This window comes from Anomaloglossus baeobatrachus, chromosome 2, assembly GCF_048569485.1.
Source record: "Anomaloglossus baeobatrachus isolate aAnoBae1 chromosome 2, aAnoBae1.hap1, whole genome shotgun sequence".
In the NCBI taxonomy this organism is placed as follows: Eukaryota; Metazoa; Chordata; class Amphibia; order Anura; family Aromobatidae; genus Anomaloglossus; species Anomaloglossus baeobatrachus.
The window spans coordinates 343,464,731-343,492,724 of NC_134354.1; the positions used below are offsets into that span (position 1 = coordinate 343,464,731).

At 42.3% G+C, this 27,994-nt stretch overlaps 6 non-coding genes across 6 annotated transcripts; all 6 read left to right on the forward strand.

Annotated features, from left to right (window-relative positions):
- The first annotated feature begins 340 nt into the window (after positions 1–340).
- On the forward strand, positions 341–413 carry TRNAV-AAC (transfer RNA valine (anticodon AAC)). Its single transcript has one exon. It is a non-coding gene; the product is annotated as a tRNA-Val (tRNA).
- Positions 414–1,305: 892 nt separating this feature from the next.
- TRNAV-CAC (transfer RNA valine (anticodon CAC)) lies at positions 1,306–1,378 on the forward strand. The gene has a single exon. It is a non-coding gene; the product is annotated as a tRNA-Val (tRNA).
- An 8,620-nt stretch (positions 1,379–9,998) lies between these two features.
- Positions 9,999–10,071, forward strand: TRNAI-AAU (transfer RNA isoleucine (anticodon AAU)). Its single transcript has one exon. It is a non-coding gene; the product is annotated as a tRNA-Ile (tRNA).
- A 1,652-nt stretch (positions 10,072–11,723) lies between these two features.
- On the forward strand, positions 11,724–11,796 carry TRNAV-CAC (transfer RNA valine (anticodon CAC)). The gene has a single exon. It is a non-coding gene; the product is annotated as a tRNA-Val (tRNA).
- A 415-nt stretch (positions 11,797–12,211) lies between these two features.
- TRNAV-AAC (transfer RNA valine (anticodon AAC)) lies at positions 12,212–12,284 on the forward strand. The gene has a single exon. It is a non-coding gene; the product is annotated as a tRNA-Val (tRNA).
- Positions 12,285–12,460: 176 nt separating this feature from the next.
- TRNAV-AAC (transfer RNA valine (anticodon AAC)) lies at positions 12,461–12,533 on the forward strand. The gene has a single exon. It is a non-coding gene; the product is annotated as a tRNA-Val (tRNA).
- The last annotated feature ends 15,461 nt before the right edge of the window (positions 12,534–27,994 follow it).

Below are 27,994 nucleotides of genomic sequence, written 5' to 3' on the forward strand. Positions count from 1 at the left end.
AATAAAAAGGCCCTGTCAGTCACAATTCTGCTCTGCTAGCCAATACACAGTAACTTTTCATCAGGATTCATAGTGTAGTGGTCATCATGTCTGCTTAACACGTAGAAGGTCATCACTTCTGCTTAACACGCAGAAGGTCCTGGGTTTAATCCCCAGTAAAACCAGTCTGTTCTTGGTGTTGAAATAATACCCTATCCAACTGCAATACATGAAGTTCTTGGCTTTGTTGCCGAATGACGGGATGTTTTAGCTTCCATAACCAACAGAACTACGAATTTTTTTTTTTTTCCCTGGCGGTCAAAACTCGTCTCCAATTGCCATTGTTTTGCAGGATTTCACAGGTTTCATAGTGTAGTGGTCATCACGTCTGCTTAACACGCAGAAGGTCCTGGGTTCAATCCCCAGTGAAACCAGTCTGTTCTTGGTGTTGAAATAATACCCTATCCAACTGCAATACATGAAGTTCTTGGCTTTGTTGCCGAATGACGGGATGTTTTAGCTTCCATAACCAACAGAACTACGAATTTTTTTTTTTCCTGGCAGTTAAATTTCGTCTCTAATTGCCATTACTTTGCAGGAATCACAGGTTTTAAAGTGTGGTGGTCATCAAGTCTGCTTCAAATGCAGAACGTTCTGGGTTCAATACCCTGTGAAACCAATCTGTTTTCGGTGTTGAAGTAATTTCCTATTAACCTGTAAAGTATGAAATTCTTGGTTTCGTTGCCAAATGACAATACATTTTGGCTTCTATCACAAGGAGAACTACGATTTTGGGTTTCTTTTTTATTGAACATTTTAGCAGAAAACATAATCCCATATTAGAACAATCCTGTTTGTTTCAAAATTTATAGTTCCCATAAATACAAAAGCAAACGATTAAACTGTGTAGAAAAAAGTAACACATTCAATGTAAACTTCAATTTAAGCAATATCCCTTTGTAGGAATAAAACTGGTAAAATATGTAATAAAAATTGGAAATGTTTCATTACCAAAAACACTTTTCTTCAGCAATAAAAAGGCCCCGTCAGTTACAATTCTGCTCTGCTTGCCAATACACAGTAACTTTCCAGAAGGTTTCGTAGTGTAGTAGTCATCACGTCTGCTTAACACTGGTTCAATCCCCAGTAAAAGCAATCTGTTCTCGGTGTTGAAATAATACCCTATCAAACTACAATATATGAAGTTCTTGGCTTTGTTGCCGAATGATGGGATGTTTTGGCTTCCATCACCAACAGAACTAATAATTTTTTTCCCCTGGCTGTCAAAACTCGTTTTCAATTGCCATTGCTTTGCAGGATTTCACAGGTTTCATAGTGTAGTGGTCATCACGTCTGCTTCACACGCAGAAGGTCCTGGGTTCAAACCCCAGTGAAACCAATCTGTTTTCGCTGTTGAAGTAATTTGCTATCAACAGGATTTCACAGGTTTTATAGTGTAGTGGTCATCACGTCTGCTTAACACGCAGAAGGTCCTGGGTTTAATCCCCAGTAAAAACCAGTCTCTTCTTGGTGTTGAAATAATACCCTATCCAACTGCAATACATGAAGTTCTTGGCTTTGTTGCCGAATGACGGGATGTTTTAGCTTCCATAACCAACAGAACTACGAATTTTTTTTTTTCCTGGCAGTCAAATTTCGTCTCTAATTGCCATTACTTTGCAGGAATCACAGGTTTTAAAGTGTGGTGGTCCTCAAGTCTGCTTCATATGCAGAACGTTCTGGGTTCAATACCCAGTGAAACCAATCTGTTTTCGGTGTTGAAGTAATTTCCTATCAACCTGTAAAGTATGAAATTCTTGGTTTTGTTGCCAAATGACAATACATTTTGGCTTCTATCACAAGGAGAACTAAGATTTTGGGTTTCTTTTTTATTGAACATTTTAGCAGAAAACATAATCCCATATTATAACAATCCTGTTTGTTTCAAAATTTATAGTTCCCATAAATACAAAAGCAAACGATTAAACTGTGTAGAAAAAAGTAACACATTCAATGTAAACTTCAATTTAAGCAATATCCCTTTGTAGGAATAAAACTGGTAAAATATGTAATAAAAATTGTAAATGTTTCATTACCAAAAAAACTTTCCTTCAGCAATAAAAAGGCCCCGTCAGTCACATTTCTGCTCTGCTAGCCAATACACAGTAACTTTTCATCAGGATTCATAGTGTAGTGGTCATCATGTCTGCTAAACACGTAGAAGGTCCTGGGTTTAATCCCCAGTAAAACCAGTCTGTTCTTGGTGTTGAAATAATACCCTATCAAACTACAATATATGAAGTTCTTGGCTTTGTTGCAGAAAGATGGGATGTTTTGGCTTCCATCACCAACAGAACTAATAATTTTTTTCCCCTGGCTGTCAAAACTCGTTTTCAATTGCCATTGCTTTGCAGGATTTCACAGGTTTCATAGTATAGTGGTCATCACGTCTGCTTCACACGCAGAAGGTCCTGGGTTCAATCCCCAGTGAAACCAATCTGTTTTCGCTGTTGAAGTAATTTGCTATCAACCTGTAATATATAAAATTCTTGGTTTCGTTGCCAAATGACAATACATTTTGGCTTCCATCACAAAGAGAACTACTATTTTGGGTTTCTTTTTTATTGTCCATTTTAGCAGAAAACATAATCCCATATTATAAAAATCCTGTTTGTTTAAAAATATATAGTTCCCATAAATACAAAAGCAAACGACTAAACTGTGTAGAAAAAAGTAACACATTCAATGTAAACTTCAATTTAAGCAATATCCCTTTGTAGGAATAAAACTGGTAAAATATGTAATAAAAATTGTAAATGTTTCATTACCAAAAATACTTTCCTTCGGCAATAAAATGGCCCTGTCAGTCACAATTCTGCTCTGCTAGCCAATACACAGTAACTTTTCATCAGGATTCATAGTGTAGTGGTCATCATGTCTGCTTAACACGTAGAAGGTCATCACGTCTGCTTAACACGCAGAAGGTCCTGGGTTTAATCCCCAGTAAAACCAGTCTGTTCTTGGTGTTGAAATAATACCCTATCCAACTGCAATACATGAAGTTCTTGGCTTTGTTGCCGAATGACGGGATGTTTTAGCTTCCATAACCAACAGAACTACAATTTTTTTTTTTTCCTGGCAGTCAAATTTCGTCTCTAATTGCCATTACTTTGCAGGAATCACAGGTTTTAAAGTGTGGTGGTCATCAAGTCTACTTCATATGCAGAACGTTCTGGGTTCAATACCCAGTGAAACCAATCTGTTTCCGGTGTTGAAGTAATTTCCTATTAACCTGTAAAGTATGAAATTCTTGGTTTCGTTGCCAAATGACAATACATTTTGGCTTCTATCACAAGGAGAACTACGATTTTGGGTTTCTTTTTTATTGAACATTTTAGCAGAAAACATAATCCCATATTATAACAATCTTGTTTGTTTCAAAATTTATAGTTCCCATAAATAGAAAAGCAAACGATTAAACTGTGTAGAAAAAAGTAACACATTCAATGTAACCTTCAATTTAAGCAATATCCCTTTGTAGGAATAAAACTGGTAAAATATGTAATAAAAATTGGAAATGTTTCATTACCAAAAACACTTTTCTTCAGCAATAAAAAGGCCCCATCAGTTACAATTCTGCTCTGCTTGCCAATACACAGTAACTTTCCAGAAGGTTTCATAGTGTAGTAGTCATCACGTCTGCTTAACACTGGTTCAATCCCCAGTAAAAGCAATCTGTTCTTGATGTTGAAATAATACCCTATCAAACTACAATATATGAAGTTCTTGGCTTTGTTGCCGAATGATGGGATGTTTTGGCTTCCATCACCAACAGAACTAATAATTTTTTTCCCCTGGCGGTCAAAACTCGTTTTCAATTGCCATTGCTTTGCAGGATTTCACAGGTTTCATAGTGTAGTGGTCATCATGTCTGCTTCACACGCAGAAGGTCCTGGGTTCAATCCCCAGTGAAACCAATCCGTTTTCGCTGTTGAAGTAATTTGCTATCAACAGGATTTCACAGGTTTCATAGTGTAGTGGTCATCACGTCTGCTTAACACGCAGAAGGTCCTGGGTTTAATCCCCAGTAAAACCAGTCTGTTCTTGGTGTTGAAATAATACCCTATCCAACTGCAATACATGAAGTTCTTGGCTTTGTTGCGGAATGTCGGGATGTTTTAGCTTCCATAACCAACAGAACTACGAATTTTTTTTTCCTGGCAGTCAAATTTCGTCTCTAATTGCCATTACTTTGCAGGAATCACAGGTTTTAAAGTGTGGTGGTCATCAAGTCTGCTTCATATGCAGAACGTTCTGGGTTCAATACCCAGTGAAACCAATCTGTTTTCGGTGTTGAAGTAATTTCCTATCAACCTGTAAAGTATGAAATTCTTGGTTTCGTTGCCAAATGACTATACATTTCGGCTTCTATCACAAGGAGAACTACGATTTTGGGTTTCTTTTTTATTGAACATTTTAGCAGAAAACATAATCCCATATTATAACAATCCTGTTTGTTTCAAAATTTATAGTTCCCATAAATACAAAAGCAAACGATTAAACTGTGTAGAAAAAAGTAACACATTCAATGTAAACTTCAATTTAAGCAATATCCCTTTGTAGGAATAAAACTGGTAAAATATGTAATAAAAATTGTAAATGTTTCATTACCAAAAAAACTTTCCTTCAGCAATAAAAAGGCCCCGTCAGTCACATTTCTGCTCTGCTAGCCAATACACAGTAACTTTTCATCAGGATTCATAGTGTAGTGGTCATCATGTCTGCTAAACACGTAGAAGGTCCTGGGTTTAATCCCCAGTAAAACCAGTCTGTTCTTGGTGTTGAAATAATACCCTATCAAACTACAATATATGAAGTTCTTGGCTTTGTTGCAGAAAGATGGGATGTTTTGGCTTCCATCACCAACAGAACTAATAATTTTTTTCCCCTGGCTGTCAAAACTCGTTTTCAATTGCCATTGCTTTGCAGGATTTCACAGGTTTCATAGTATAGTGGTCATCACGTCTGCTTCACACGCAGAAGGTCCTGGGTTCAATCCCCAGTGAAACCAATCTGTTTTCGCTGTTGAAGTAATTTGCTATCAACCTGTAATATATAAAATTCTTGGTTTCGTTGCCAAATGACAATACATTTTGGCTTCCATCACAAAGAGAACTACTATTTTGGGTTTCTTTTTTATTGTCCATTTTAGCAGAAAACATAATCCCATATTATAAAAATCCTGTTTGTTTAAAAATATATAGTTCCCATAAATACAAAAGCAAACGACTAAACTGTGTAGAAAAAAGTAACACATTCAATGTAAACTTCAATTTAAGCAATATCCCTTTGTAGGAATAAAACTGGTAAAATATGTAATAAAAATTGTAAATGTTTCATTACCAAAAATACTTTCCTTCGGCAATAAAATGGCCCTGTCAGTCACAATTCTGCTCTGCTAGCCAATACACAGTAACTTTTCATCAGGATTCATAGTGTAGTGGTCATCATGTCTGCTTAACACGTAGAAGGTCATCACGTCTGCTTAACACGCAGAAGGTCCTGGGTTTAATCCCCAGTAAAACCAGTCTGTTCTTGGTGTTGAAATAATACCCTATCCAACTGCAATACATGAAGTTCTTGGCTTTGTTGCCGAATGACGGGATGTTTTAGCTTCCATAACCAACAGAACTACAATTTTTTTTTTTTCCTGGCAGTCAAATTTCGTCTCTAATTGCCATTACTTTGCAGGAATCACAGGTTTTAAAGTGTGGTGGTCATCAAGTCTACTTCATATGCAGAACGTTCTGGGTTCAATACCCAGTGAAACCAATCTGTTTCCGGTGTTGAAGTAATTTCCTATTAACCTGTAAAGTATGAAATTCTTGGTTTCGTTGCCAAATGACAATACATTTTGGCTTCTATCACAAGGAGAACTACGATTTTGGGTTTCTTTTTTATTGAACATTTTAGCAGAAAACATAATCCCATATTATAACAATCTTGTTTGTTTCAAAATTTATAGTTCCCATAAATAGAAAAGCAAACGATTAAACTGTGTAGAAAAAAGTAACACATTCAATGTAACCTTCAATTTAAGCAATATCCCTTTGTAGGAATAAAACTGGTAAAATATGTAATAAAAATTGGAAATGTTTCATTACCAAAAACACTTTTCTTCAGCAATAAAAAGGCCCCATCAGTTACAATTCTGCTCTGCTTGCCAATACACAGTAACTTTCCAGAAGGTTTCATAGTGTAGTAGTCATCACGTCTGCTTAACACTGGTTCAATCCCCAGTAAAAGCAATCTGTTCTTGATGTTGAAATAATACCCTATCAAACTACAATATATGAAGTTCTTGGCTTTGTTGCCGAATGATGGGATGTTTTGGCTTCCATCACCAACAGAACTAATAATTTTTTTCCCCTGGCGGTCAAAACTCGTTTTCAATTGCCATTGCTTTGCAGGATTTCACAGGTTTCATAGTGTAGTGGTCATCATGTCTGCTTCACACGCAGAAGGTCCTGGGTTCAATCCCCAGTGAAACCAATCCGTTTTCGCTGTTGAAGTAATTTGCTATCAACAGGATTTCACAGGTTTCATAGTGTAGTGGTCATCACGTCTGCTTAACACGCAGAAGGTCCTGGGTTTAATCCCCAGTAAAACCAGTCTGTTCTTGGTGTTGAAATAATACCCTATCCAACTGCAATACATGAAGTTCTTGGCTTTGTTGCGGAATGTCGGGATGTTTTAGCTTCCATAACCAACAGAACTACGAATTTTTTTTTCCTGGCAGTCAAATTTCGTCTCTAATTGCCATTACTTTGCAGGAATCACAGGTTTTAAAGTGTGGTGGTCATCAAGTCTGCTTCATATGCAGAACGTTCTGGGTTCAATACCCAGTGAAACCAATCTGTTTTCGGTGTTGAAGTAATTTCCTATCAACCTGTAAAGTATGAAATTCTTGGTTTCGTTGCCAAATGACTATACATTTCGGCTTCTATCACAAGGAGAACTACGATTTTGGGTTTCTTTTTTATTGAACATTTTAGCAGAAAACATAATCCCATATTATAACAATCCTGTTTGTTTCAAAATTTATAGTTCCCATAAATACAAAAGCAAACGATTAAACTGTGTAGAAAAAAGTAACACATTCAATGTAATCTTCAATTTAAGCAATATCCCTTTGTAGGAATAAAACTGGTAAAATATGTAATAAAAATTGTAAATGTTTCATTACCAAAAACACTTTTCTTCAGGAATAAAAAGGCCCCATCAGTTACAAATCTGCTCTGCTTGCCAATACACAGTAACTTTCCAGAAGGTTTTATAGTGTAGTAGTCATCACGTCTGCTTAACACTGGTTCAATCCCCAGTAAAAGCAATCTGTTCTTGGTGTTGAAATAATACCCTATCAAACTACAATATATGAAGTTCTTGGCTTTGTTGCCGAATGATGGGATGTTTTGGCTTCCATCACCAACAGAACTAATAATTTTTTTCCCCTGGCTGTCAAAACTCGTTTTCAATTGCCATTGCATTGCAGGATTTCACAGGTTTCATAGTGTAGTGGTCATCACGTCTGCTTCACACGCAGAAGGTCCTGGGTTCTATCCCCAGTGAAACCAATCTGTTTTCGCTGTTGAAGTAATTTGCTATCAACCTGTAATATATAAAATTCTTGGTTTCGTTGCCAAATGACAATACATTTTGGCTTCCATCACAAAGGGAACTACTATTTTGGGTTTCTTTTTTATTGTCCATTTTAGCAGAAAACATAATCCCATATTATAAAAATCCTGTTTGTTTAAAAATATATAGTTCCCATAAATACAAAAGCAAATGACTAAACTGTGTAGAAAAAAGTAACACATTCAATGTAAACTTCAATTTAAGCAATATCCCTTTGTAGGAATAAAACTGGTAAAATATGTAATAAAAATTGTAAATGTTTCATTACCAAAAATACTTTCCTTCAGCAATAAAAAGGCCCCGTCAGTCACAATTCTGCTCTGCTAGCCAATACACAGTAACTTTTCATCAGGTTTCATAGTGTAGTGGTCATCACGTCTGCTTAACACGCTGAAGGTCCTGGGTTCAATCCCCAGTAAAACCAGTCTGTTCTTGGTGTTGAAATAATACCCTATCCAACTACAATATATGAATTTCTTGGCTTTGTTGCCGAATAACAGGATGTTTTGTCTTACATCACCAACAGAACTTTGAATTTTTTTTTTTTTTTCCCTGGCGGTCAAAACTCGTCTCCAATTGCCATTGCTTTGCAGGATTTCACAGGTTTCATAGTGTAGTGGTTATCACGTCTGCCTAACACGCAGAAGGTCCTTGGTTCAATCCCCAGTGAAACCAGTCTCTTCTTGGTGTTGAAACAACACCCTATCCAACTGCAATACATGAAGTTCTTGGCTTTGTTGCCGAATGACGGGATGTTTTAGCTTCCATAACCAACGGAACTACGAATTTTTTTTTTTTCCTGGCAGTCAAATTTCGTCTCTAATTGCCATTACTTTGCAGGAATCACAGGTTTTAAAGTGTGGTGGTCATCAAGTCTGCTTCATATGCAGAACGTTCTGGGTTCAATACCCAGTGAAACCAATCTGTTTTCGGTGTTGAAGTAATTTCCTATCAACCTGTAAAGTATGAAATTCTTGGTTTCGTTGCCAAATGACAATACATTTTGGCTTCTATCACAAGGAGAACTACGATTTTGGGTTTCTTTTTTATTGAACATTTTAGCAGAAAACATAATCCCATATTATAACAATCCTGTTTGTTTCAAAATTTATAGTTCCCATAAATACAAAAGCAAACGATTAAACTGTGTAGAAAAAAGTAACACATTCAATGTAAACTTCAATTTAAGCAATATCCCTTTGTAGGAATAAAACTGGTAAAATATGTAATAAAAATTGTAAATGTTTCATTACCAAAAATACTTTTCTTCAGCAATAAAAAGGCCCCGTCAGTCACAATTCTGCTCTGCTAGCCAATACACAGTAACTTTTCATTAAGATTCATAGTGTAGTAGTCATCACGTCTGCTTAACACGCAGAAAGTTCTGGGTTTAATCCCCAGTAAAGCCAGTCTGTTCTTGTTGTTGAAATAATACCTTATCCAACTACAATACATGAAGTTCTTGGCTTTGTTGCCGAATGACGGAATGTTTTAGCTTCCATAACCAACAGAACTACGAATATTTTTTTTTCCTGGCAGTCAAAACTCGTCTCTAATTGCCATTACTTTGCATGATTTCACAGGTTTTAAAGTGTGCTGGTCATCAAGTCTGCTTCATATGCAGAACGTTCTGGATTCAATACCCAGTTAAACCAATCTGTTTTCGGTGTTGAAGTAATTTCCTATCAACCTGTAAAGTATGAAATTCTTGGTTTCATTGCCAAATGACAATACATTTTGGCTTTTATCACAAGGAGAACTACGATTTTGGGTTTCTTTTTTATTGAACATTTTAGCAGAAAACATAATCCCATATTATAAAAAAACCTGTTTGTTTTAAAATATATAGTTCCCATAAATACAAAAGCAAACGACTAAACTATGTAGAAAAAAGTAACACATTCAATGTAAACTTCAATTTAAGCAATATCCCTTTGTAGGAATAAAACTCGTAAAATATGTAATAAAAATTGGAAATGTTTCATTACCAAAAATACTTTCCTTCAGCAATAAAAAGGCCCCATCAGTCACAATTCTGCTCTGCTAGCCAATACACAGTAACTTTTCATCAGGATTCATAGTGTAGTGGTCATCATGTCTGCTTAACACATAGAAGGTCCTGGGTTTAATCCCCAGTAATACCAGTCTGTTCTTGGTGTTGAAATAATACCCTATCAAACTACAATATATGAAGTTCTTGGCTTTGTTGCAGAATGATGGGATGTTTTGGCTTCCATCACCAACAGAACTAAGAATATTTTTTTTTTTTCCCTGGCGGTCAAAACTCGTCTCCAATTGCCATTGCTTTGCAGGATTTCACAGGTTTCATAGTGTAGTGGTCATCACGTCTGCTTAATACGCAGAAGGTCCTGGGTTCAATCCCCAGTGAAACCAGTCTCTTCTTGGTGTTGAAATAATACCCTATCCAACTGCAATACATGAAGTTCTTGGCTTTGTTGCCGAATGACGGGATGTTTTAGCTTCCATAACCAACAGAACTACGAATTTTTTTTTTTCCTGGCAGTCAAATTTCGTCTCTAATTGCCATTACGTTGCAGGAATCACAGGTTTTAAAGTGTGGTGGTCATCAAGTCTGCTTCATATGCAGAACGTTTTGGGTTCAATACCCAGTGAAACCAATCTGTTTTCGGTGTTGAAGTAATTTCCTATCAACCTGTAAAGTATGAAATTCTTGGTTTCGTTGCCAAATGGCAATACATTTTGGCTTCTATCACAAGGAGAACTACGATTTTGCGTTTCTTTTTTATTGAACATTTTAGCAGAAAACATAATCCCATATTATAAAAATCCTGTTTGTTTAAAAATATATAGTTCCCATAAATACAAAAGCAAACGACTAAACTGTGTAGAAAAAAGTAACACATTCAATGTAAACTTCAATTTAAGCAATATCCCTTTGTAGGAATAAAACTGGTAAAATATGTAATAAAAATTGTAAATGTTTCATTACCAAAAATACTTTCCTTCAGCAATAAAAAGGCCCTGTCAGTCACAATTCTGCTCTGCTAGCCAATACACAGTAACTTTTCATCAGGATTCATAGTGTAGTGGTCATCATGTCTGCTTAACACGTAAAAGGTCATCACGTCTGCTTAACACGCAGAAGGTACTGGGTTTAATCCCCAGTAAAACCAGTCTGTTCTTGGTGTTGAAATAATACCCTATCCAACTGCAATACATGAAGTTCTTGGCTTTGTTGCCGAATGACGGGATGTTTTAGCTTCCATAACCAACAGAACTACGAATTTTTTTTTTCCTGGCAGTCAAATTTCGTCTCTAATTGCCATTACTTTGCAGGAATCACAGGTTTTAAAGTGTGGTGGTGATCAAGTCTGCTTCATATGCAGAACGTTCTGGGTTCAATACCCAGTGAAACCAATCTGTTTTCGGTGTTGAAGTAATTTCCTATCAACCTGTAAAGTATGAAATTCTTGGTTTCGTTGCCAAATGACTATACATTTTGGCTTCTATCACAAGGAGAACTACGATTTTGGGTTTCTTTTTTATTGAACATTTTAGCAGAAAACATAATCCCATATTATAACAATCCTGTTTGTTTCAAAATTTATAGTTCCCATAAATACAAAAGCAAACGATTAAACTGTGTAGAAAAAAGTAACACATTCAATGTAATCTTCAATTTAAGCAATATCCCTTTGTAGGAATAAAACTGGTAAAATATGTAATAAAAATTGTAAATGTTTCATTACCAAAAACACTTTTCTTCAGCAATAAAAAGGCCCCATCAGTTACAATTCTGCTCTGCTTGCCAATACACAGTAACTTTCCAGAAGGTTTCATAGTGTAGTAGTCATCACGTCTGCTTAACAATGGTTCAATCCCCAGTAAAAGCAATCTGTTCTTGGTGTTGAAATAATACCCTATCAAACTACAATATATGAAGTTCTTGGCTTTGTTGCCGAATGATGGGATGTTTTGGCTTCCATCACCAACACAACTAATAATTTTTTTCCCCTGGCTGTCAAAACTCGTTTTCAATTGCCATTGCTTTGCAGGATTTCACAGGTTTCATAGTGTAGTGGTCATCACGTCTGCTTCACACGCAGAAGGTCCTGGGTTCAATCCCCAGTGAAACCAATCTGTTTTCGCTGTTGAAGTAATTTGCTATCAACCTGTAATATATAAAATTCTTGGTTTCATTGCCAAATGACAATACATTTTGGCTTCCATCACAAAGAGAACTACTATTTTGGGTTTTTTTTTTATTGTCCATTTTAGCAGAAAACATAATCCCATATTATAAAAATCCTGTTTGTTTAAAAATATATAGTTCCCATAAATACAAAAGCAAACGACTAAACTGTGTAGAAAAAAGTAACACATTCAATGTAAACTTCAATTTAAGCAATATCCCTTTGTAGGAATAAAACTGGTAAAATATGTAATAAAAATTGTAAATGTTTCATTACCAAAAATACTTTCCTTCAGCAATAAAAAGGTTCCGTCAGTCACAATTCTGCTCTGCTAGCCAATACACAGTAACTTTTCATCAGGTTTCATAGTGTAGTGGTCATCACGTCTGCTTAACACGCAGAAGGTCCTGGGTTCAATCCCCAGTGAAACCAGTCTCTTCTTGGTGTTGAAATAATACCCTATCCAACTACAATATATGAATTTCTTGGCTTTGTTGCTGAATAACAGGATGTTTTGTCTTCCATCACCAACAGAACTTTGAATTTTTTTTTTTTTCCCTGGCGGTCAAAACTCGTCTCCAATTGCCATTGCTTTGCAGGATTTCACAGGTTTCATAGTGTAGTGGTTATCACGTCTGCTTAACACGCAGAAGGTCCTGGGTTCAATCCCCAGTGAAACCAGTCTCTTCTTGGTGTTGAAATAATACCCCATCCAACTGCAATACATGAAGTACTTGGCTTTGTTGCCGAATGACGGGATGTTTTAGCTTCCATAACCAACAGAACTACGAATTTTTTTTTTTTCCTGGCAGTCAAATTTCGTCTCTAATTGCCATTACTTTGCAGGAATCACAGGTTTTAAAGTGTGGTGGTCATCAATAGAGATGAGCGAACCGGTCGCGGTTCGGCTCGAGGTTGGTTCGCCGAACGGACCTCCCGTTCGAGTTCGGTTCGTCGAACGTTCGACGAACCGAACTCGAACTGCATAGGAAACAATGGCAGGCAATCACAAACACAGAAAAACACCTAGAAAACACCCTCAAAGGTGTCCAAAAGGTCACAAACAACTCACAACACATGGGAAAGTGACAAGGACATATACTCATGCGAAAACAAAAGAGCTGAACAAGGAAAAAGAGGAGGACACACAGATATATGAGTATATGCAAGGAAACATCGATTCCATTAATGTGCAACTTGAGCCCTGCTCATTCTTGGCTTCCAATCTTGATAAATTGCCTGAGCTCGCCACGTACGTCTTGGGGATCTTGTCGTGTCCTGCAGCCAGCGTTCTCTCGGAACCTGTCTTCAGTGCTGCTGTGGGTCTGCTGGCAGATAAGCACACGTGTCTGTCCACTGACAATGTGGACATGGCTCTCAGAGGACTTTTCTTCCCCTGGGTCAGCCAGGGGACGGGAAAGGCACGCGTATTTTTGAGAGTGCTTCATGCAAAGCATCTTTTTCTTTTTCAAAAGGGAGCTCAACCGATGCCAGTCAAGTGGGGTGTGTGTGGCCCAGTGAGTGGCAACCAGGGAGACTGTGGTTGGAGTCCCCTCGCTGTGTCTCTAAAAGAACCAAGATGAACAAGTCATGGCTCTCAGAGGACTTTTCTTCCCCTGGGTCAGCCAGGGGACGGGAAAGGCACGCGTATTTTTGAGAGTGCTTCATGCAAAGCATCTTTTTCTTTTTCAAAAGGGAGCTCAACCGATGCCAGTCAAGTGGGGTGTGTGTGGCCCAGTGAGTGGAAACGAGGGAGACTGTGGTTGGAGTCCCCTCGCTGTGTCTCTAAAAGAACCAAGATGAACAAGTCATGGCTCTCAGAGGACTTTTCTTCCCCTGGGTCAGCCAGGGGACGGGAAAGGCACGCATATTTTTGAGAGTGCTTCATGCAAAGCATCTTTTTCTTTTTCAAAAGGGAGCTCAACCGATGCCAGTCAAGTGGGGTGTGTGTGGCCCAGTGAGTGGAAACGAGGGAGACTGTGGTTGGAGTCCCCTCGCTGTGTCTCTAAAAGAACCAAGATGAACAAGTCATGGCTCTCAGAGGACTTTTCTTCCCCTGGGTCAGCCAGGGGACGGGAAAGGCACGCGTATTTTTGAGAGTGCTTCATGCAAAGCATCTTTTTCTTTTTCAAAAGGGAGCTCAACCGATGCCAGTCAAGTGGGGTGTGTGTGGCCCAGTGAGTGGCAACGAGGGAGACTGTGGTTTTAGACCCCTCGCTGTGTCTCTAAAAGAACCAAGATGAACAAGTCATGGCTCTCAGAGGACTTTTCTTCCCCTGGGTCAGCCAGGGGACGGGAAAGGCACGCGTATTTTTGAGAGTGCTTCATGCAAAGCATCTTTTTCTTTTTCAAAAGAGAGCTCAACCGATGCCAGTCAAGTGGGGTGTGTGTGGCCCAGTGAGTGGCAACCAGGGAGACTGTGGTTGGAGTCCCCTCGCTGTGTCTCTAAAAGAACCAAGATGAACAAGTCATGGCTCTCAGAGGACTTTTCTTCCCCTGGGTCAGCCAGGGGACGGGAAAGGCACGCGTATTTTTGAGAGTGCTTCATGCAAAGCATCTTTTTCTTTTTCAAAAGGGAGCTCAACCGATGCCAGTCAAGTGGGGTGTGTGTGGCCCAGTGAGTGGAAACGAGGGAGACTGTGGTTGGAGTCCCCTCGCTGTGTCTCTAAAAGAACCAAGATGAACAAGTCATGGCTCTCAGAGGACTTTTCTTCCCCTGGGTCAGCCAGGGGACGGGAAAGGCACGCGTATTTTTGAGAGTGCTTCATGAAAAGCATCTTTTTCTTTTTCAAAAGGGGGCTCAACCGATGCCAGTCAAGTGGGGTGTGTGTGGCCCAGTGAGTGGAAACGAGGGAGACTGTGGTTGGAGTCCCCTCGCTGTGTCTCTAAAAGAACCAAGATGAACAAGTCATGGCTCTCAGAGGACTTTTCTTCCCCTGGGTCAGCCAGGGGACGGGAAAGGCACGCGTATTTTTGAGAGTGCTTCATGCAAAGCATCTTTTTCTTTTTCAAAAGGGAGCTCAACCGATGCCAGTCAAGTGGGGTGTGTGTGGCCCAGTGAGTGGCAACGAGGGAGACTGTGGTTGGAGTCCCCTTGCTGTGTCTCTAAAAGAACCAAGATGAACAAGTCATGGCTCTCAGAGGACTTTTCTTCCCCTGGGTCAGCCAGGGGACGGGAAAGGCACGCGTATTTTTGAGAGTGCTTCATGCAAAGCATCTTTTTCTTTTTCAAAAGGGAGCTCAACCGATGCCAGTCAAGTGGGGTGTGTGTGGCCCAGTGAGTGGCAACGAGGGAGACTGTGGTTGGAGTCCCCTCGCTGTGTCTCTAAAAGAACCAAGATGAACAAGTCATGGCTCTCAGAGGACTTTTCTTCCCCTGGGTCAGCCAGGGGACGGGAAAGGCACGCGTATTTTTGAGAGTGCTTCATGCAAAGCATCTTTTTCTTTTTCAAAAGGGAGCTCAACCGATGCCAGTCAAGTGGGGTGTGTGTGGCCCAGTGAGTGGCAACGAGGGAGACTGTGGTTGGAGTCCCCTCGCTGTGTCTCTAAAAGAACCAAGATGAACAAGTCATGGCTCTCAGAGGACTTTTCTTCCCCTGGGTCAGCCAGGGGACGGGAAAGGCACGCGTATTTTTGAGAGTGCTTCATGCAAAGCATCTTTTTCTTTTTCAAAAGGGAGCTCAACCGATGCCAGTCAAGTGGGGTGTGTGTGGCCCAGTGAGTGGAAACGAGGGAGACTGTGGTTGGAGTCCCCTCGCTGTGTTATACATGCTTTTAGAAGGGCATGACATGGCTTGGAGGTTGACTTTCATAAAATGCAAACTGTTGGCTACCAAAATGCTGCCTTTCCAACAACTGTGGTTATAGGCAATGAGGAACATACTGATGAAGATGAGACGCAGATACCCGATTGGGATGACAACTTAAATATTCGGTCAGGGCAAGAAGAGGCTCGGTCTGAGGGGGAGGGGAGTGCAAACACAACAATTGATGATGAAGTTCTAGATCCCACCTACTGTCAACCCCCAGTCAGGCACTCGAGGAGGTCAACAGAGGCGGTGGAGGAGGATGCAACCGACGACGAAATTACCTTGCGCCTTCCTGGACAGAGTCGGAGCACTGGTAGCACGTCTACAACTGCATCCTCAGCCACCACTCTGCCTATGAGCATTATTCGGGGTGCATCAACAGGTCGCATGGCCTCTAAGCCTTGCCTAGCCTGTTCCTTTTTTGACATAGAAAAAGATTGCCCAAATCATGTGATATGTAAAATTTGTCATGATTCTCTTAGTAGAGGTCAAAACCTCAGCAGTTTGACAACTTCTTCCATGAATCGTCACATGAATAAATATCATAGGTCCCGGTGGGAAACTCACTGTGCTGCAATGCGGCCTAGCGGAGCGAACCATCCACCGCCCGCCCCTTCCAGTGCATCCGCGCGCTCTTCATCTTCTAGGACTGTGGGGACAGCTGTCACACCTGTTTTTCCACGCAAAACTTCCACCACTGTAACCGCAACAGGCAGTTTGCTTGGTAGGTCGTCAGTTGGTTTGGAAGGGGAAACAAGTGAGTGTGTACAGCTCTCTCAGACATCGATAGCACCTACGTTGGATGAAGGCAACATCATGTCTCCGCCTGCACTTTCCTCACAAACCTGCATTTTTCCAGGGACACCCTACTCAACACCGTCTACACACAGCAGCCAGATCTCTGTCCCTCAGATGTAGTCAAATAAAAGGCCACTTCCTCCGACCCATGACAAAGCTAAGAGGTTGACTCTATCCCTCTGTAAGCTGTTGGCTACCGAAATGCTGCCTTGCCGCCTAGTGGACACACAGGATTTTAGAGACCTTATGTCTGTCGCTGTGCCCCAGTACCAGATGCCTAGTCGCCACTACTTCTCTAAGAAAGGTGTGCCCGCGCTACACCAGCATGTCGCACACAACATCACCGCTTCCTTGAGAAACTCTGTGTGTGAACGGGTGCATTTCACCACCGATACTTGGACCAGTAAGCATGGACAGGGACGTTACATGTCGCTGACTGGGCACTGGGTAACTATGTTGATAGATGGTGAAGGGTCTGCTGCACAAGTCTTGCCGTCCCCACGACTTGTGTGTCAATCCTCTGTCTGTCCAAGTTCCGCCACTGCTTCTGCATCCTCCACCTCATCTGGGTCCTCCACCTCCGCCCCAAGCCTGCCTGGTCAGGCCACCAGCGTTCTCACTGCGCAGAAGGAATCACGCACCCCTCATTACTATGCTGGCAGCAGAGCGCAACGGCATCAGGCGGTCTTTAGCTTGACATGTCTTGGGAATAAGAGTCACACAGCTGAGGAGTTGTGGTCAGCTCTGCGGTCCGAGTTTAATAAATGGTTGTCTCCACTCAACCTGCAGCCTGGTAAGGCCGTGTGCGACAATGCTGCAAACCTGGGTGCGGCCCTTCGCCTGGGCAAGGTGACACACGTGCCTTGTATGGCTCACGTGTTGAACCTTGTTGTCCAGCAATTTTTAACACACTATCCCGGCCTAGATGGCCTTCTGACCAGGGCACGTAAACTGTCTGCAGTGCTCACTTCCGCCGTTCAACCGCCGCAGCTGAGCGACTTGCATCGCTCCAGAAGTCTTTCGGCCTGCCGGTTCATCGCCTGAAATGCGATGTGGCGACACGCTGGAATTCAACTCTCCACATGTTACAGCGACTGTGGCAGCACCGGCGAGCCCTGGTGCAATACGTCATGATGTATAGCCTGGGCCAACGAGATGCAGAAGTGGGGCAGATCACCCTGATGGAGTGATCTCAGATCAAGGACCTATGCACCGTTCTGCACAGTTTCGACATGGCGACGAATATGTTTAGCGCTGACAATGCCATTATCAGCATGACGATTACAGTCATTTACATGCTGGAGCACACGCTAAACACTATTCGGAGTCAGGGGGTGGGACAACAGGAAGGGGAGGAACTACAGGAGGATTCATATGCGCAAGACACAACAACATCACCAAGGTCCAGACGTTCATCATCACCAACGCGGCAGGCATGGGACCATGGGGGACAGGGATCAACAAGGGCGCATGGTAGCAGGCGAGATGTTGAGGAAGGTGCAGGAGGACATGAAGATATGGAGGACGAACTGTCCATGGACATGGAAGACTCAGCGGATGAGAGAGACCTTGGTCAAAATTCAGTTGAAAGAGGTTGGGGGGAGATGTCAGAGGAAGAAAGAACGGTTAGCACCTCTATGCCACAAACACAGCGTGGACTTGGTCCGCATGGCTGCGCAAGACACATGAGTGCCTTCTTGTTGCACTACCTCCAACATGACCCTCGGATTGTCAAAATTAGAAGTGATGATGACTACTGGCTTGCCACACTATTAGATCCCCGGGACAAGTCCAAATTTTGTGACATAATTCCACCCATAGAAAGGGACGCACGTATGCTGGAGTATCAGCATAAGCTGTTACTCGATCTTAGCTCGGCTTTTACACCAAACAACCGTGCAGGTGAAGGGAGTGATTCTCCCAGTTGTAACTTGACAAACATGGGACGGCATCGTCATCTTCAACAGTCTACCCGTACCAGTAGGACCGTATCTGGTGCTGGTAACAGCAATTTTATGGAATATTTTCATAATTTTTTTAGACCCTCCTTTGCAAGGCCACCAGAGACAACAAGTCTGACACATAGTCAACGGATGGAGAGGATGATACAGGAGTATCTCCAAATGAACATCGATGCAATGACTTTGCAAATGGAGCCTTGCTCCTTTTGGGCTTCAAATCTAGAAAAATTGACAGAGCTCTCCAGTTACGCCTTGGAGATTTTGTCGTGTGCAGCTGCCAGCGTTGTCTCTGAACGTGTCTTCTTCAGTGCTGCTGGGTGTGTGCTGACAGATAAGCGCACGCGTCTGTCCAGTGACAATGTGGACACACTGACGTTCATCAAAATGAACAAGTCATGGATCCAGAAGGAATTTACTACCCCTGTGTCATCCTGGGGAGAGTAAATGCTTGTGGATTTGGAATGTGCTTGATGCAAATCAAAACATCCTGTTTGCAACTAGGGCACAAGTGCTGCCACTGATGGGGTGTCTGTGTGCCCAATGTTGGGAAAAAAGGTAGACTCCGCTTGGAGTAACCCTTGCTTGATGTGTTTTTTAAAAATGATACAAGATGAACAGATCTGAAGGCAAGATGAAGGCAACATCATGTCTCCGCCTGCACTTTTCTCACAAACCTGCATTTTTCCAGGGACACCCTACTCAACACCGTCTACAGACAGCAGCCAGATCTCTTTCCCTCAGATGTGGTCAAATAAAAGGCCACTTACTGCGACCCATGACAAAGCTAAGTGGTTGACTCTATCCCTCTGTAAGCTGTTGGCTACCGAAATGCTGCCTTTACGCGTAGTGGACACACAGGATTTTACAGACCTTATGTCTGTCGCTGTGCCCCAGTACCACATGCCCAATCACCACTGCTTCTCCAAGAAAAGCATGCCCGCGCTACACCAGCATGTCGCACACAACATCACCACTTCCTTGAGAAAATCTGTGTGCGACAGGGTGCATTTCAACACAGATACTTGGACCAGTAAGCATAGACAGGGTCATTACATGTCACTGACTGGGCACTGGCAAACTATGGTGAGAGATGGAGAAGGGTCTGCTGTACAAGTCTTGCCGTCCCCACGAGTTGTTTCAATCCTTGTTCTGTATGTAAAAGTTAATACACTGCTTCTGCCTCTTCAACCTCGTGTGGGTCCTCTACCTTGGCGCAAACCCTGTGTGGTCAGGCCACCCTTCCTTGCAACTGCGCACAAGGACTACCACACACCTCCTTACTATGCTGGCAGCAGAGCTCAATGCCATCAGGCGGTCAAAGCTTTACTTTGAAATGTATGGGAAATGTGAGTCACACCGCTATTACAGAGAATAGTAGTCAGGCAGGGTCAAAACATTAATTGAGGAACAGGAACAGAATGGGACGGCCAGGAAAGAATCAGAAAACAAGCAGAGTTGAAATGCGTATCGGCCAACAAGGTACATAAACAGCAAGCAGGAAAAGTAGTCAGGTAACAAGCACACAAAATCATAAAACTGAACTGGGGGTAAAATTAACCAGAGGTTCATAGCTATGTCTGGCAGTGGTCTGCAGACAGGATGGGCATAAAAAAGGGTGTGGTGTCTTCCCATTGGTTGTAGCTGAATGATGGTATTTCATCTGTGAGATACCCACCAGCTACATTCAGCCAGAGATTCTGCATCTGTCAAGGTAATGCAGCCCAGTGGGTGAGCATAACCTGCGTCCACCTGCGCCGCTGGCATCGACTACTCTCACATCATCAGCACTATTCATGAAAGGAACACGTTGTCACCTGGCAACCGGAGTACAAATTGACGGAGCGGACTACGTTGGTGACTTAACAGCCGTGTGCGGCAATGATGCAAACCTGGCTGCGGGCCATCCTCAGGGCAATGTGACACACGTGCCTTTTAGGGCTCACGTGTTGAACCGAATTCGCCAGCAATTTTTAAAACACCATCACGGCCTACATGGCCTTGTGCAGTGGGCACGCTCGCTATGTGCTCACTTCCATCGTGCGCACACAGCAGCTCAACAACTTTCATCACTCCGGAAGTCTTAGGGTCTGGCAGTTAAACGCCGTAAATGCGATGTTTCGACACGCAGGAATTGGAATCTGCACATGTTGCAGCGTGTGTGGCAGCACCGCAGAGCCCTGCTGAAATACGGTAAGACATATAGCCTGGGATAACTTGATCCAGAGGTGGTGCAGATCACGCTGCTGGAGTGGTGTCAGATCAAGGACCTATGCACCCTGCTACACAGTTTTGAAATGTCGACGAAGATGTTTAGCACTGGCAATGTCATTCTCAGCGTGACAATTCTGGTCATCTACATGATGGAGCACACTGTAATTATTATTCTGAGTCAGGTGTTGGGACAAGAGGAAGGGGAGGAAGTACAGGAGGAGTCATATGCGGAAGGGATAACAAGATCTACGAGGTCCAGATGGTCAGCGGCACCTATGCGGCATTCATGGTGAGGGAGAGGGATTAACAAGGGCGCATAGTATCAGCAAAAAGTGTTGATGAAAGTGCAGGAGCCCATGAAGAAATGGAGGACGAACTGGCGATGGGCATGGAAGACTCAGCAGATGAGTGAGAGCTTGCTCACATTTCGGTTGTGCGAGGTTGTGGGTAGAGGGCAGAGGAAGGATGCACGATTCTCACCTCTCTGCCACCAACACACCAAGGACTTGGTCCTCCTGGATGCACAAGACACATGAGCGCCTTCTTGCTGCACTACCTACATGACCCTCGGATTGTATGAATTTGAACTAATCCTGAATACTGGGTTGCCACACTGTTAGATCCCCGGTACAAGACAAAATTTGGCGAACTAATTCCTGCCATAGAAATAGACGCACGTATACAGGAGTATCTGCAGAATGTGGAACGCAATCTTAGATCTACTTGTCCACTAAACACCAGTGCTGCACAGAGTGAATCTCAATGCTTTGTCATGGATAGGAGGAAATGGTCTTTTACTTGTCCACATCGGAGGGACCGAGGGATGGCTGCTGTGCTGAGATGGCGTTGAGTACGGTGTCCCTGCACAGTTGCACTTTTGGTCATATCCCAAAATGAGTTGAAAAAGGACAGATGCTGTTGGAAAGGGGAACAGGTGTGTTGGAAAGGGGAAAAAAGTTTTGGTCCGTGGATTTGGTGGTTAAGCAACTGTAACATTTGCTGAAGAAACAACATCTGTTACAGTGGGACTGGCAGATTTGGATAAAGTGGTATATAATCTGTGACCGCTATATAACGAAAATTAATAAGAAAAGAAAGAGAAAGGTATATATCCCCATCAGCAGTCAGTGTCCACCGTGCTCCCAGTTGGAAAAGGAGAGGTTGGCAACTTGAAGGTTTGGTGGAGGATACAGAGCTGTGTGGCTATGAAACTAATAGTAGCCTGAACCGAGTTAGACGCCATTCGGATCTGGAGACTGTGAGCCCTGTTAGCGTCACAGGGTCCACATGCCCACCCAGCCCAGGAACTCCCTGTTAACAACACAGGGGCCATTGAGTACGCTGACCGTGTGCGTAGGGGCCACACCTGTGGACAGCAGGCGCATCAGCAGCAGCAGGCCTGTTAATGCCACTGGGCTGCACAAGCAGGACTGTTAGGACAGGAGCTGGTCTTAACCGTTCTGCGTTACCAACTGTGGTGGTGGCCTGCATCCACCACCCGATCCCTGCCTACCTCTGGCCTAAAGCCGCAATGGGTTCAACACATGGAGGTGTGCTCTTTCGGAGCATAATAGAAGACTGCGCACCTCCTTGTTGGCTCCAGCCCCTTTTATAACCTGGGTCCGCCCCAAACCAGGGTGAACCACAATGCACCTCCTGGAGACAAAAGTAGAGTGACACGTCATGAGTGGCATAACTAGCGTCCTATTTGGAAACGCAACTTCAATGATGACCTCATGGCTGCCATGACCCAAACACCTCACCAGTCATCGTCTGAGCATCAATAATGCGGTGACAAGTCATAGGTGTGGGCCTCTGCAAGCCATTTGGGAGGACACCTGATGCCCTGTGGTCTATATGGGACCCCCACATCAGGGCCAGGGCCAAAGAGTTCATTACCGGACCTAGTCTCTGATGCAGGAAGTGCCTGAGCATGCTCAGTAGCATGAAATACAGTCTCTGAAAAAAGACTATCAGCTTTAGCATGGTGTCTATGCCCAAAACAGGACTTAGACCCGGCACGGAATGCAAGCACCTGTGCAAAGAGGCTTTTCACACTTAGTGTGGGAGCATGCGCTGTATCCCGAAATGAAAACTTAGCGTCAGGAATGGCACAGTCAGGCTGAGCATACTCACTAGGCGAAACACTGTAATTATGCTGCAGCTGGGGTACATCGGCACACGCATGCGCACTAGCTGCCTCTCCACACTTAGACGTGGAGGGGAAATTTGTCTTGGAGATGCTGTCTATGAACAGAAGGAAAAGCTAAAGGAAGCCTGACTTTCTATCCCTCCGAATTATGAAATGCAGCAATGAATTCCATGAGTTTGCTATAACATTAGCGTAGCAAAATGTGCATGAGGGTGTGATGTAGAGGTGCTAGAAATAGCTTGTCACCAGTGGGGCACTAATGGAATACAACAGCCAGTTCTATGATGCCACAAAATGGCAGTATTTTGTGCTATCATTATAGCTTATTAAAAACAGAGCACGAGGTTGTCATGCAGAGGTGCTGCACATAGATTTGCAGTAGTGTGAATTGACAAAAGTACAATAGCCACGTTTAGGATACAACTAGGTACAGTGAGTGTTTGCTAGTAAAATTGCTTAGTTTAAAAAAGTTGTAGTGTGCAATGCAGGCAGACGTGCTATGCAAATGTCTTTGCACTAGTGGGACTATAGCAAAGTCCAATAGCCACGTATAGGATGCCACTAGGTACACTGAGTGTGTGCTAGTATAATGGCTTCGTTATAATTTGTTGGAGTGTGCAACGCAGGCAGATGCGCTCTGCAAATGTCTTGGCACTAGTGGGACTATAGCAAAGTCCAATAGCCACGTATAGGATGCCACTAGGTACACTGTGTGTTTGCTAGTATAATGGATGAGTTTAAAAAAGATAGAGTGTGCAATGCAGGCAGACGTGCTGCAAATAACGTTCCAATACTGTGAATTGACAAAAGTACAATAGCCACGTTTAGGATACAACTAGGTACAGTGAGTGTTTGCTAGTATAATGGCTTCGTTATAATTAGTTGGAGTGTGCAACGCAGGCAGATGCGCTCTGCAAATGTCTTGGCACTAGTGGGACTATAGCAAAGTCCAATAGCCACGTATAGGATGCCACTAGGTACACTGACTGTTTGGTAGTATAATGGCTGAGTTTAAAAAAGTTAGAGTGTGCAATGCAGGCAGACGTGCTGCAAATAACGTTCCAATACTGTGAATTGACAAAAGTACAATAGCCACGTTTAGGATGCCACTAGGTACACTGACTGTTTGCTAGTATAATGGCTGAGTTTAAAAAAGTTAGAGTGTGCAATGCAGGCAGACGTGCTGCAAATAACGTTCCAATACTGTGAATTGACAAAAGTACAATAGCCACGTTTAGGATGCCACTAGGTACACTGACTGTTTGCTAGTATAATGGCTGAGTTTAAAAAAGTTAGAGTGTGCAATGCAGGCAGACGTGCTGCAAATAACGTTCCAATACTGTGAATTGACAAAAGTACAATAGCCACGTATAGGATGCCACTAGGTACACTGACTGTTTGCTAGTATAATGGCTGAGTTTAAAAAAGTTAGAGTGTGCAATGCAGGCAGACGTGCTGCAAATAACGTTCCAATACTGTGAATTGACAAAAGTACAATAGCCACGTTTAGGATGCCACTAGGTACACTGACTGTTTGCTAGTATAATGGCTGAGTTTAAAAAAGTTAGAGTGTGCAATGCAGGCAGACGTGCTGCAAATAACGTTCCAATACTGTGAATTGACAAAAGTACAATAGCCACGTTTAGGATGCCACTAGGTACACTGACTGTTTGGTAGTATAATGGCTGAGTTTAAAAAAGTTAGAGTGTGCAATGCAGGCAGACGTGCTGCAAATAACGTTCCAATACTGTGAATTGACAAAAGTACAATAGCCACGTTTAGGATGCCACTAGGTACACTGACTGTTTGGTAGTATAATGGCTGAGTTTAAAAAAGTTAGAGTGTGCAATGCAGGCAGACGTGCTGCAAATAACGTTCCAATACTGTGAATTGACAAAAGTACAATAGCCACGTTTAGGATACAACTAGGTACAGTGAGTGTTTGCTAGTATAATGGCTGAGTTTAAAAAAGTTAGAGTGTGCAATGCAGGCAGACGTGCTGCAAATAACGTTCCAATATTGTGAATTGACAAAAGTACAATAGCCACGTTTAGGATACAACTAGGTACAGTGAGTGTTTGCTAGTATAATGGCTGAGTTTAAAAAAGTTAGAGTGTGCAATGCAGGCAGACGTGCTGCAAATAACGTTCCAATACTGTGAATTGACAAAAGTACAATAGCCACGTTTAGGATGCCACTAGGTACAGTGAGTGTTTGCTAGTATAATGGCAGAGTTTAAAAAAGTTAGAGTGTGCAATGCAGGCAGACGTGCTGCAAATAACGTTCCAATACTGTGAATTGACAAAAGTACAATAGCCACGTTTAGGATGCCACTAGGTACACTGACTGTTTGCTAGTATAATGGCTGAGTTTAAAAAAGTTAGAGTGTGCAATGCAGGCAGACGTGCTGCAAATAACGTTCCAATACTGTGAATTGACAAAAGTACAATAGCCACGTTTAGGATGCCACTAGGTACACTGACTGTTTGCTAGTATAATGGCTGAGTTTAAAAAACTTGGAGTGTGCAATGCAGGCAGATGTGCTCTGCAAATGTCTTGGCACTAGTGGGACTATAGCAAAGTCCAATAGCCACGTATAGGATGCCACTAGGTACACTGAGTGTGTGCTAGTATAATGGCTTCGTTATAATTAGTTGGAGTGTGCAACGCAGGCAGATGCGCTCTGCAAATGTCTTGGCACTAGTGGGACTATAGCAAAGTCCAATAGCCACGTATAGGATGCCACTAGGTACACTGAGTGTTTGCTAGTATAATGGCTTCGTTATAATTTGTTGGAGTGTGCAACGCAGGCAGATGCGCTCTGCAAATGTCTTGGCACTAGTGGGACTATAGCAAAGTCCAATAGCCACGTATAGGATGCCACTAGGTACACTGAGTGTTTGCTAGTATAATGGCTTCGTTATAATTAGTTGGAGTGTGCAACGCAGGCAGATGCGCTCTGCAAATGTCTTGGCACTAGTGGGACTATAGCAAAGTCCAATAGCCACGTATAGGATGCCACTAGGTACACTGAGTGTTTGCTAGTATAATGGCTGAGTTTAAAAAACTTGGAGTGTGCAATGCAGGCAGATGTGCTCTGCTAATGTCTTTGCACTAGTGGGACTATAGCAAAGTCCAATAGCCACGTATAGGATGCCACTAGGTACACTGAGTGTGTGCTAGTATAATGGCTTAGTTATAATTCGTTGGATTGTGCAACGCAGGCAGACGTGCTGCAAATGTCTTGGCACTAGTGGGACTATAGCAAAGTCCAATAGCCACGTATAGGATGCCACTAGGTACACTGAGTGTTTGCTAGTATAATGGCTTCGTTATAATTTGTTGGAGTGTGCAACGCAGGCAGATGCGCTCTGCAAATGTCTTGGCCCTAGTGGGACTATAGCAAAGTCCAATAGCCACGTATAGGATGCCACTAGGTACACTGAGTGTTTGCTAGTATAATGGCTGAGTTTAAAAAACTTGGAGTGTGCAATGCAGGCAGATGTGCTCTGCTAATGTCTTTGCACTAGTGGGACTATAGCAAAGTCCAATAGCCACGTATAGGATGCCACTAGGTACACTGAGTGTTTGCTAGTAAAATTGCTTAGTTTAAAAAACTTGGAGTGTGCAATGCAGGCAGATGTGCTCTGCAAATGTCTTTGCACTAGTGGGACTATAGCAAAGTCCAATAGCCACAGATAGGATGCCACTAGGTACACTGAGTGTTTGCTAGTATAATGGCTTAGTTAGAATGAGTTGGAGTGTGCAGAGGACAAGAGGGTACAGTGGCAGGATTGTGGTGCTCTGGGTAGAGGAATGGAAGCCTGCCTTTCTATTCCCTCCTAATGGTGAAATGCAGGGAGGAAATCTCTGACCTGGGCTACACAGACGCTGTTGCTGTTTGCAGGACTTGTCACCTATGGCTCTCTGACCCTGCCGGTACGAGCCCTTAAAAGGACTGCTAGAATGTGCTCTCCCTAAGCTGTCTAACGCTGTGTATGCAGCGCATACAGCTGTATCGGCGATAGGACAAAGGACGGAACTGCGACAGTGATGTCTGACACCAAAGACGCAGAAGGCAGATAATGGCGATCGTGAAGAAAATGTCCGGTTTTATAATGCAGGGACATGTGACATGCAGATCCTATCACACATGCCGTTGCTTCTCTGCCTCAAAGTCCACTTAGGTGTGTGTGTGTCTGTGATTGGCTGACATGCTGGCCAGCCCCACAAGACGCGCGCGCTTAGGGAAGGAAGACAAGAAAAAAAAAAAAAAAATGGCGATCGCCATTATAGAAACAGCAGTGATCTGAAGGCGCTGTTCACGCACACTATACACTGAAATGTGATAATAGTTTGATTCACAGAGTGACTTACACTATTACAGCAGAAACCAAGCTAAGATTTAGCTGTTTTTTGGCTGCTAGAACCGTTCTCGAACGTTTCTAGAACTATCGAGCTTTTGCAAAAAGCTCGAGTTCTAGTTCGATCTAGAACATGCCCCAAAATCACTCGAGCCTAGAACTGGAGAACCACGAACCACGAACCGCGCTCAACTCTAGTCATCAAGTCTGCTTCATATGCAGAACGTTCTGGGTTCAATACCCAGTGAAACCAATCTGTTTTCGGTGTTGAAGTAATTTCCTATCAACCTGTAAAGTATGAAATTCTTGGTTTCGTTGCCAAATGACAATACATTTTGGCTTCTATCAGAAGGAGAACTACGATTTTGGGTTTCTTTTTTATTGAACATTTTAGCAGAAAACATAATCCCATATTATAACAATCCTGTTTGTTTCAAAATTTATAGTTCCCATAAATACAAAAGCAAACGATTAAACTGTGTAGAAAAAAGTAACACATTCAATGTAAACTTCAATTTAAGCAATATCCCTTTGTAGGAAAAAAACTGGTAAAATATGTAATAAAAATTGTAAATGTTTCATTACCAAAAACACTTTTCTTCAGCAATAAAAAGGCCCCATCAGTTACAATTCTGCTCTGCTTGCCAATACACAGTAACTTTCCAGAAGGTTTCATAGTGTAGTAGTCATCACGTCTGCTTAACACTGGTTCAATCCCCAGTAAAAGCAAACTGTTCTTGGTGTTGAAATAATACCCTATCAAACTACAATATATGAAGTTCTTGGCTTTGTTGCCGAATGATGGGATGTTTTGGCTTCCATCACCAACAGCACTAATAATTTTTTT